This window comes from Heteronotia binoei, chromosome 3 (assembly GCF_032191835.1).
Source record: "Heteronotia binoei isolate CCM8104 ecotype False Entrance Well chromosome 3, APGP_CSIRO_Hbin_v1, whole genome shotgun sequence".
NCBI classification, from domain to species: Eukaryota; Metazoa; Chordata; class Lepidosauria; order Squamata; family Gekkonidae; genus Heteronotia; species Heteronotia binoei.
Genome location: NC_083225.1, coordinates 151,171,794 through 151,183,037, shown reverse-complemented (window position 1 = coordinate 151,183,037; position 11,244 = coordinate 151,171,794). Strand labels below are relative to the sequence as shown.

Below are 11,244 nucleotides of genomic sequence, written 5' to 3'. Positions count from 1 at the left end.
CTCTGACCTGCTTCCCCTGAGATACTCATGTGTCTGTACCATTTCCTATCTGTGATTTTGGATATGGATTCACTTACTTCCATGGTGTTCATAATACTGGGAATGTGTAGTGTGTTCTAAGATGCTGTCTTTATCTGAAAAATTGCTAGGGATGGGATATGACTTTAGAGAAGGCAATATCTTGGTATTGATTTATTTTTCGGAAAAGTAGAAGTTCAGAATGGCTTACCTTGGGAAGTTGGGAATATGCTTCAGTTGTCCTGATGTATAATTAGGAGAGTTGACTATTCGTACATGTTAAATGTTGTTGGTAGGATGGCAACAGTTATAGAAGTACAGCTTGCTTTTTCTGCAAAACTTTTCAGATACTAGTACAAGTTTTCATGCCTCTGTGTCTTTAAAAAACAGAGGAAGATGCTTGTATTAGTTCAGGGTAGTATGCAAATACAGTGCAACACGCTTATAGAAGTTGTAAAATATTTTACTTTCCTCCCTCTGTCAATTGAAAATGAGCTGGAAATACTCTGAGAACTTTTTGTTTAAATAACCATGTCCTGCTTGTAATTCAAAAGGCAGTATGTATTATATATTTATATGACGTTCTGTAGCATATATTGCACCTGTTCAGGCATAAGTAGAGGTTATTATTATAGCTGTTATGAAGAGAAGGTTGCTTAATATATATGTATGTATTTGGGGGAAGAGAATGCTGGGAGAATGGCCCTCTGTTAATTTGTTTACTGGCAACCTCTTCCAGAGCCTTCCTCCTCAGTAAGATCAGTTTTCTTTGCTCCACTATTGTCTGGGGAAATCTATCTTCAGGAGTTGCTTTCTTAAAAGATCTCCTGCCCAATCATCAGTGGGCTTTGTGTAGTTTGCTTGTCAAAAGAGATATGTTTACACCTTCCCTGCATGTGTTAAAGCTATCGGGTTACAAAGCAGAGTGGCTGATGCATTTCAGTCCTTCGTGCTAATATGCAAAAAAAAAATGTATTTATGATAATTACATTGACTGCCTGGAACAATGCATTCCAACATCCTGTAACATAAATAAGGAAGGTGGGGCCAGCTGACATTAAACGATTTGTTTGCCAGCAATCCTGATCTCCACTATATATACTCTTTCTATTACACGATCTCAGCCTGGCAGCGTTGAACCTGTTGCTGCATTAGCCGAGTTGTATTTTGCTAGATAGGGGAAGGAGGGTTGTCTGCTGTCTGGTAGGAGGGCTTTGTCTGTGTGTGCCTTTCTCTCTCTCTCTCTCTCTCTCTCTCTCTGTCTGTCTCTCACACTCTCGCTTGCTCTTGCTCTGTCTCTCCCTTTCCCGTCTCTGTGGTTTGTAAGGTAGGTTGCAGTGTGTGTATATACACAACATCAAGAGCAGGAAAATGGACTCATTAGGGAGGCAGGCAGTCATTACCATTCACACTGCACTTCCAGGGAGACAGCGACTATGAGGAGACAAACTGAGGACTGGGGAGCAAGGTAGGCCAGTCAACTTTTATAAAAAGAGAGAGAGAGAGAAAATTCTGTTTTCCTTCCCCTATAATTCTCCCCCCCACACTTCTCTATTATATCATCTCCCCTTGCTTTTTTATTTTAGAGATGTAAGTTTGTGAGACCTGTGTGTCAGCTTGAATTTTGGAACATATCTAGAAGGCCTTTCCTTTTATAAATACATTTCCTCCTTCCACTTATTTAAAGCTGTGGTCCTTTAAAATCATTCACTTTAATTACTTTGTTATTTTAAATCAGGGAAGGAAACAAATATGTTTGTTTTTCCAACACTAGTTCCAAGTAAATCAATATCTTTCACTCCTTTAAAACAACCCTCTCCGTATGTTAGTGGGTCTCTGCTTTTTCCTTTCTGTTTATGCAGTTCCATCTGTCTGTCCATATATCATGTTCCCCCTGTTTACTGCTAAATGTCCACCCCCCCTTTAGTTAGTATTTGCCAGCGAGTTTTAACTGTAATGCCGGTGTCCAGAGCTTACAGTGACTGTTCTTTGTTTGATGTCTGTTGTAAGTTTAAAGTCCATATTTACTAGGTATGAAAATACAGCTTGGAAAGCAGGCTGCACTGTGCTGAACAGTATTTTTTTAAAATCATATTTTGGGAAAGGATGTTAAATGTATTTTTGGACATTTATCATTCCCTAGTGGTTTCTTTACAAATTATTTTCCCTGCTAGTTTGTTGAAGAAAGATAACAATTCTGTTGTGCTTATTTTGGGGCATTCTAGCGGCATCTCTTGAGGAATAAGAATTGAAACTTTCTAAGAGGGAGTTAGTATTCCTTGATTTCACTCCTTCCTCCTCCCCCCCTTCTTCTTGTCTTTGCCCTGTATTGAGGAAGGGAGATGATACCATTTACAATATACCCAAAATGCCTTGGAAGGAATTTTTTAGCACTTCCTTCATTCCTCTCATCAGCTGCATATTATTTCAAGCACTGAAGAGATTTGTTGTTTTAAATTTTGTCAGTGAAGGGGTTGTAATGCACACTGTAGATAATTTTAAATGGCTTAAAGAGCTTTTTGAACTAACCCCCCCCCCTTTATTTATGAGTTCAAAAGCTGGTTAAACTGATGTGTTTAGAAGGGCTTTTAAGCCTGAACTCATGTTAGGGCTGCCACAAAATAAAACTGTTCCTCTGCTGGCTTGTTTTAGGTAGAGAGACAGAGAAAGAAAGAGAAATGGAGTTGCATAAAATGTTCTGAGGGATCAATGAGTAGTTAGTGCACTGTAGAAAATGGATGCTAATCAGTAGAGATCTTCCAACAATAACATTCCATTTAAAAACATGATTGTTAAATAACAAAAGAAGGCCCTTATTTTTGTGTTAGGCTTTTTCTTGATAATGCAAAGGAGGCCTCAAAGCTATTTACCAAACTCACCTAGGACTGAGCAGGAGATACCGACACTCATGCACACTCACCATTTTAAGCCATTCTTTCAAGACAATACAAAATGTTTTTTTTTTAAAAAGTCCTTAGTGTTTTATGCTTTTTTAAAAAAGAAAAACTTAAAAAACAAAACAAAAAAACCCCCTCCCATCCTTAAATGAGGCTCCTACTGAGTAACTGGCCAAGTTAATTTAAAGTAATGCAAAAGTGATCCAGCAGACTTGGCACATTTGAGTTCCCTCTTAATTCTGCATTGTTTCCAACTCCTTACACCTCCATCCTATCTGAAGAAGTGAGCAGTGACTCACGGAAGATCATACCCTAACACAAATTTTGTTAGTCGTTATGGTGCTACTGGACTCGTACTCTTTTCTGCTTTCATCCTAAGAAAGTTCTAATGAAAATCTGGTTTGCTTCTAAATCAATGTTTTTAGTACTGAAGTTGATGTATAATCTTTTTGCGGTGTTGTTCTCCCCCCCCCCCCCAGTTATGTAGTTATGTAATTTCATATAGTAAATTAGCTGTCCTTTCTATTCGCATTTAAGGCAAGACTATTACCCCCTCATAATTGCTTCTCAGATGTATATCTTTATAAACATGAGCCCTTGAATCTATAGATTTAAAAATGTATGTCCTTCCATTGTCATTAATTTAAAATCTTGAAACTTTGTAGAGTTCATAAGCAGTGTGCAAGCTTGGAATAGTTCAGAGTAATTTGGTGGTCAACTTGGTGATTTTCAGCATCAGTATTCAGTAGCTGTTCACTCATTCTAAGATGTTTGTAGACACTCAATGCTTACTTTGTACCAGCAGAGGTATATACTCTCTTACAGGATAGCTTTTTTTTTACTTGGTAGAATTCTTTTAAGCCCGAATTTTATTTAACTAGAAGAATGGCTGAATCAATGAGATGCTGTATACCATGCTAGCTGTTGTACATCTCTTTTTAAAAGATTAAAATATATTGCTTAGTTTTATGAAAGCCCTGAGGCAGACGGAATGTAACACTGGAGGAAATGAAGCTGAATATGTGAAATAGTTTTTCTTGTTCCTCATTCAGAAGAAAAATGTTGAATTAAAAAAGAAAGCTTGCCATTTGAAATACTTAATTTTCTGTATGAAGTTTATTTCCTTGAAAAAGCTCTCTTATCTAGCAGGTAAAAGTTTGATGGTGACTTGTGTTGAGCTGTGGAAAGCAGACTTTAACTCAGAAGGGAATGTTTTGGTGTGATTAGTAATGCAATGAATGATAGTATCTAACCTGGTAGCACCTTGCAGATCTTTTGAAGCCCCTTTTTGCCTAGCAGTAGAACATCTTAGGGTGAGGTTGGTCTGCTCACAGTACACTTTATTTTAGCATTGGAACAGACAGTTATCTTAACACACCCACATGAGGAAGTTCTCTGAAGCAGTTATTTCATGCTTGCCATGCCCTTTAGCTAAAACAATTTGGACTGACTGGTGTATGTGTATTCTTCTTTAACTCCTCTGAGGGTAAATTATCAATGTCTGCTTTTTAATGGGATGACCCATTAGATGCTGGCAACAAACTGCTACTAAACCGAAGTTGTTTAGGTCAATATCTTAAACCAAGTACAGCAAAAAAGAAAAGAAAAGAAAAAAAGTTCACCAACTTCTGTGGACTTTGACTAAAGCCTTATGGAATGGGAGTATCTATTATTCTGATGAAGTCACTTGTAGCAGTTCTCTAATCTTGGAATAAAATTATTGTAAATAGTCTCCTTGCAGCCTTTTTCAGAGTCAGCTTTAAATGCAGTAATGAACAGCTATGTGTCATTTACACAAAGTAAAAATCTACACAGGGAGTTTAAACCTGTGTGTTCAGCTTTAATTCACTTTAAAATAACCGTATTACATCTCTGAAAGCAGCATTGCGAGTGTTTTTTTTTTTTTTTTAAACAACAGGTAACTATTTAAAGCAGCATTCTTTATAGAAAAAAGATGAGAAAATGATCCGTCCTGATCGGTTTTGTCCTTATGTAATTTCATAGATCTATGGAAACACAGCAAAGATAATTCCTGTTATGAGGAGTTCTGGGAGAACAGCTCATATTTTTGTTCTTGGTTGTTTAGGTTTGTTTATAAACCATTTAAATAAATAGCAGATTTTTTTTAAAAAAAGCTAAGAATTTAAGTAGAAACTGTTTTCTTTTAAACAGCAACTCTTCTCTCTGGACTGAGTTGGCAAGACAGATCCTGCAGCAACAGGCCAGCTGACAGTAAACAAAAGTGAAACTGGTTCATATAAAATGCTTGTCCATCCCCAGTAAACACAAAGTAAACAAATGGCAATAAATTGGGTTTCAATACTCTTTCACCTCTAATAGTTGAAGATGTTAATAGGCAACAATGTTGTATTATAAGCTAGATCTTGGGGCTTTTGTGCCACGTTTACTAATTTCATACTGAGGCAAAAGTTTATTTCTTCTCAGACTTGGGATCAATTCAACTTAATTGCAACATGTTTTGGATATTCCTGTTTGGCGTTCAGCTTTATACAATGCTGTACAGAACTAACGTTGGTGACTGTTCTTAAACTATAAATGCTGCCGTTTGCTTTCCCGTAATAAGAGGGGCCTGATCCTTTGGTCTCCAAGTGCTACTTCAGTCCTTTGAAATAATTAATTGAAGACTTTGTTTTCCCAGGATTCAGACTTGAGTGAGTAGGAGCCAAATGTACTGGAAAAGGCAGTTTTTAATCATTTGACTTTTAGGCACTCAAGTTTGGCTTGGCATAGATAGATGGAATTTTGTAGAAGGGACAAACTTATCTTGACCATAGGTAAGATAAGTAAGTTGGGAACATGTAATGGGTACAAATCCATATCCTGTTGACATCAGTGCAGTTCTTGTGACCTATATTGTATGTAGAGTCATAATAGGGTGTATGAAATGAATACAACTGTGGCCATCAAAGAGTTGTTTGGCTTTGGTTATGTGTCTGCTCCATGACTTCACCCGCTCTGTTTTCAATCTGCTGCCCCTCACTTAGTAGGAAGCCATATTGGCAATTTAATTGGGAATAAGCTTTTGTTGCTGCTGCCTCTGCTCTTCCTATTCTGTAAACAGCATAAACTGCTAAATTGGCAGTCATAATAGCAAAAGAGGGATCTGCTTTAGCAACATTTTACTGTTACATGTATGAATGGGAATAGAATGAAATCAGTTCCACTTTCCCTCTGTTTGATACCATATTCAGAACTGGGTTTTGATTTTCTAATCCAGGTTTTTAAAATGACTCTTTTTGACTCCCTTTGAATGGTGCAATATATTCATGTAATGATGCTTGAATTCATGAATGATGCAATATATTCCTGAATGAAGCAATATATTAATGTAATATAACAGAAAATATAGTGGCTGAATTTGCATGTAACATTCTACTTTGAATACTGGGTACTCACTGCAGGCCCCCCCTCCCCGTGGATATATCTCTTCCTGTGGTATAAATGAATTCTTTCCCTCCACCTGGCTTTCTATAATCATAGTATGTGGCATTGGGGCTAACTTTAGAGGTAAATAGAACTCTTCCCAAGCTATGGTTGTGATATTTGCTTCAGCAGTCTAGTTAGCACAATCATACTTAGCCCCAGTGCAGACACAGCTAGAGGAAACCGCAGAACAGGTGTGGGCAATTTGTAAGCAAGAGTGTGGATGAGAGCCCTCTTTTGGAGTCTAGTGGAAATGCTGTAACTAAACCGTGCTAGTCAACTAGCCAAGAACTTCCTTAGAATACTTGGAATTCAGCACCCTCTCACAGGCCACCACCATCATCCTGCTCTATGTCTTTGTTGCAGTTTAAATCAGACATAAGCTTGTTATATGAAATTATTTCAGTTTTTCTCATTTTACACTTTTTAGCGACAGTGCTAAAAAAAAGATCCGAGGTGCCAGGTCACCATGGCACCTGGAGATTTCATTGTGGTGCCTATAGTATTTTTAACAGTGATTTTATTATAATGTCTCTCAGCAATCCTCAGTAGAAGTACAGATTTATTTGTTGTTTTGGACTTGTTTATGCATGGCATAAAAATAATGTGCATAAAGTTCTTGTAATTGCTTTTTTAATGTGAACTTTACACCATTAAATGGTGGCAGATGGATCCAGTTCTCAACCAGTTCCTTTCTATAGTGGCTCTAACAATCAGTGTTGAATTAAACATCTTTTTAAAGCAACAATGCAGTTATGAGAAATGGGGTGGGAGTTATGTGAGGATTAAATGTTTGTGTTGTTTTTTATCCTGATAACAAACATGGTTATATATATTTATTTGCATACTTCAGTATTTTTGCCATAGCTTAATAAAATCAGGAGAAACTGTGGAAAGTATAGGATTAGGTTTTGTGGTTGAAATAAACAATATGGCCATTAAAATACAAAACCCTGAAACTGAAAAATGGGTCTGGTTCCTAAAATTTTTACTGACTTCTAAAGCTAAATACAGTTTGTCAGCATCGACTTGAGAGTAAATTCTGTTGAACTTAGTGGGGCTTTTTCTGAGTAACCAAGCATAAGCCTAGGTTGTCAAGAAGAAAATGACTTCAGCATGATGTTGCACTTGACTGAAGAGCAGATTTTTACCAATGCATAATGAGCATGGTATGATTGAACAAGAACTTCTGAGCAGGGGCGTAGCTAGGGCTTTGGGGGCCCGGGGCCCAAGATTTATGTGGGCCCCCCTACGTGTGTGCACGCCACCGGAAACAGGAAGTGACGTCACTTCCAGCGATGTCACTTCCGGTGACATCATGCCACCGCCGGAAACAGGAAGTGACATCACTTCCTGTGACATCATTTCCCCCGTGCCACCTGCCGGAAACGGGAAGTGATTCCTGAAAACTTATACTCTGGAACTTTTGTTGATCTCTGAGGAGCCGGTGGACTTTGACCTAGGAGTAATCCAAGTAAAGTTAAGCCATTTTTCAAAAAAAACGGGGCCCAGAAGTATTTAACAGCACTGTGCCAACAGCAGCCATGCCAGCACATTACCTATCATTTCCCCAGGTGATCCAGGTTACTTTTTAAAATCTTCTTGGGGACTTCTCCGTGGCTGCAGAAGTTCTGTACCGATGTTACCTGGAACGCTTTGAAAGGAAGGCCAGGATCACGCACAATCGCTATTGCGGGGGTGGCCGAACTTGCTTAATGTAAGAGCCACACAGAATAAATGTCAGATGTTTGAAAGCCACAAGGAAGGAAGGAAGACAGACAGACAGATGATTTATATTCTGCCCTCCACTCTGAGTCTCAGAATGGCTCACAATCTCCTTTATCTTCCTCCCCCACAACAAACACCCTGTGAGATAGGTGGCACTGAGAGAGCTCTCCCAGAAGCTGCCCTTTCAAGGACAATTGCTACGAGAGCTGTGGCTGACCCAAGGCCATTCCAGCAGATGCAAGTGGAGGCGTGAGGAATCAAACCTGGTTCTCCCAGATAAGAGTCTGCACACTTAACCACTACAATGGGAGGGAGGAAGGAAATGGATGGGGAGGGAGGGAGAAGTGGAAAGAAATATACTTTAACTTTAAATGCACTCTCCAAGTCACCAGCTAGCTTGGCAAAGTGATTTAAAGAGACAAATGCCTTCTCCAAGCCAGCTACAGGGCAGTGGGGATTTCAAGAAACCTGGACTGGCCACAAAAACAAAAGCTCTGTGTTAGAAACTGCGTTCTCATGGGGAATTTGCAACCTCGAGTGACAGACATGTCCATTCACAACCAATTTTAGATCCAAAACCTTCAGGAGTAACTCAAGAAAGTTTTGAGAGCCACACGATATGTGTGAAAGAGGCACATGTGGCTCCCGAGCAGCAGTTTGGCCACCCCTGTGCTACTGGTAACCCCCAGGTCCTTGAACTCAAACTGCACTCCCCAACAGGCTGTGGCACAGTGGAGCAGTCCCCTCTACTCCAAAGCAATTTGGGGCCAGTCTCCATCAGCCTGACCTACCTCAAAGGGTTGCTGTGAGGACACAACACAGCTCCTTAGCTGAGATCAAAGTGCACTGGACAGAGGAGCAGATCAACACAGCAGGCAGGGGACCCCTCCACCCCCAGCCCCCGGGGCTGTGGCGGCACGGAGGCCATTGGGCGTGGGGAGAGCCAAACTCACTTAATGAAAGAGCCACATAAAGTAAACATCCGATGTTTGAGAGTTGCAAGACATGCGCATCAGGGGAAGGAAGGAAGGAATCACAGAATCCTAGAGTTGGAAGGGACCTCTAGGGTCATCTAGTCCAACCCCCTGCACAATGCAGGAAACTCACAAACACCTCCCCCTAAATTCACAGGATCTTCATTGCTGTCAGATGGCCATCTAGACTCTGTTTAAAAACCTCCAAGGAAGGAGAGCCCACCACCTCCCGAGGAAGATGGGGAAGGAGAGGTGGGAAGAAAGCAACTTTAACTTTAAATGCATTCTCCAATCTGCCAGCTGACTTGGCTTGGAGAAGCGATTTAAAGAGAGAAATGCCTTCTCCACAGATCAATTTTCCATTGTACCCTATGAACTCAGCAAAGAGAAGCCGAGATAGGACAAGGGGGGGAAGTATTCTGCCATATATAGAAGGAAAAAGGCAACAGAGAGATGGTGCAGATGTACCTGTGGGATCAGGGAGTAGAAAAAGGGGGAGGGTTTTGAGAAGCACAGGAACAGAAACACCTGCATGGCTAGGAGGAGTATCTGTATTTCTCATTAGCTTTGTATTACCTTTCTGAGGCTTGTGACACTGGAGTACAACCTCTGAGTGGAGACAGGGTAAATGAAAGAAGCAAATTTATATACATAATTATGTTAGAATTTTTGCGCCGAGCAAGGATACAGCGACTGGGCCAGACTTTTGATCTGAGCCATGAAACTGTCCATGTTGCCCTCAACGGCGGTAAAGTCCAGCGGGAAGCTCTCCACCGGCAGCCCTGCCGCCTCGCTCCGCTGGCGGGCCGCCGCCTGCCTGCTGCTGCCCCCGCCGCCTCCAGCTTTTCCTGCCCTCCCTGCCGCCGGGCCCCCAGTGCAGCAGCCCCAAGAGCAGCAGCAGCGGCAGCCTCTGCACCGTCCCTCTGCCCATCGCGCCGCGGAGCCACCGGCCGGGAAGGAGGGGGAGAGGAAGGAGCTGCGGCGGCTCGAGGGCGCCTCGGGGACGCTGTGCTCTGCCCCTGGCGGCGAGCGGCGCTTCGCGGACTCTGCGTCGGGGGGGGGCTCCCACCCGCAGCCTGCGCCCGCCCGCCCAGGGTCTAGCCGCGGGGAGGGAAGCGGGAGCCAGTGCCTGACGGTGCCCAAGCGGCCAGGGCTCAAGAGCAGCAGCAGCGGCAGCCTCTGCACCGCCACCGTCCCTCTGCCCATCGCGCCGCGGAGCCACTGGCCGGGAAGGAGGGAGAGGAAGGAGCTGCAGCGGCTCGAGGGCGCCTCGGGGACGCCGCGCTCTGCCCCTGGCGGCGAGCGGCGCTTCGCGGACTCTGCGTCGGGGGCTCCCACCGGCGGCCTGCGCCTGCCCGCCCGCCCAGGGTCTCGCCGCGGGGAGGGAAGCGGGAGCCAGTGCCTGACGGTGCCCGAGCGGCCGGGGCTCTGCGAGGGGCCCCCCAGACCTGCAGGGGCCCCCGAGACCCGGGGCGGCCCGCCCTCCCCGCCCCCCCTCTTTACGCCACTGCTTCTGAGTGACAGGGCCTTTCCAGTTGTAATGTTATACCAGGCAATTTACAACCCCTTAAACTTATTGATTATTGGTGTTTATTTTTTCCCATCTGTATTAAAAAATAGGTCTTTATGAAACTTTGCTGCTTTTAATGCTAGATGAAACTATGAATATTTTAGGAAGATTCAAAACTGAAGGAGATGTTTCCAAATTACAGCTATTCTGTTTACTTTGTTTAGTAAGAGTGCTTAGTAAGACTTAGTAGACAGGTCACATGAAACAGAAGATAATGTGAACAACTGTGCATGAAACAGAAGATAATGTGAACGACTTTCGTTGAGTAGGCAACATTTGGAGAGGTTGATAATTGGCAATAGAAAGGTCAATTTTGTTTCAGTCTAAGGCTGTCTTTCACTGGTGAGATGGTCCAGTGCATACTGGTATGAGATTTACATTGTTCCCTGTTCTTAATAATATATTGTAAACAGTATTTGGACATAGTTGCCACCAAGAGGGAGTGTTCAGGAGTGATGGAAGGGTGATCTTATTCCTTTACCTCCATCTTGTTTGGCATTTGTTCATTTTACTCTTGGGAATTTGATTTAATGATCATGGTAAACTTCAAGAATCCTGAGTCTTTGTGAGAAAGGCAAGCTATAAATGCAGTTGTTTATTAGATAATTAAATG

At 42.1% G+C, this 11,244-nt stretch overlaps 1 protein-coding gene across 1 annotated transcript in view; it reads left to right on the top strand.

Annotated features, from left to right (window-relative positions):
* Nucleotides 1–1,201: 1,201 nt before the first annotated feature.
* Nucleotides 1,202–11,244, top strand: part of ZBTB20 (zinc finger and BTB domain containing 20) — an 802,266-nt gene continuing 792,223 nt past the window's right edge. Inside the window, exon 1 of the mRNA XM_060234651.1 lies at nt 1,202–1,486. The gene's annotated coding sequence lies outside the window, so the exon portion shown is untranslated. The remainder of the gene's footprint in view (nt 1,487–11,244) is intronic.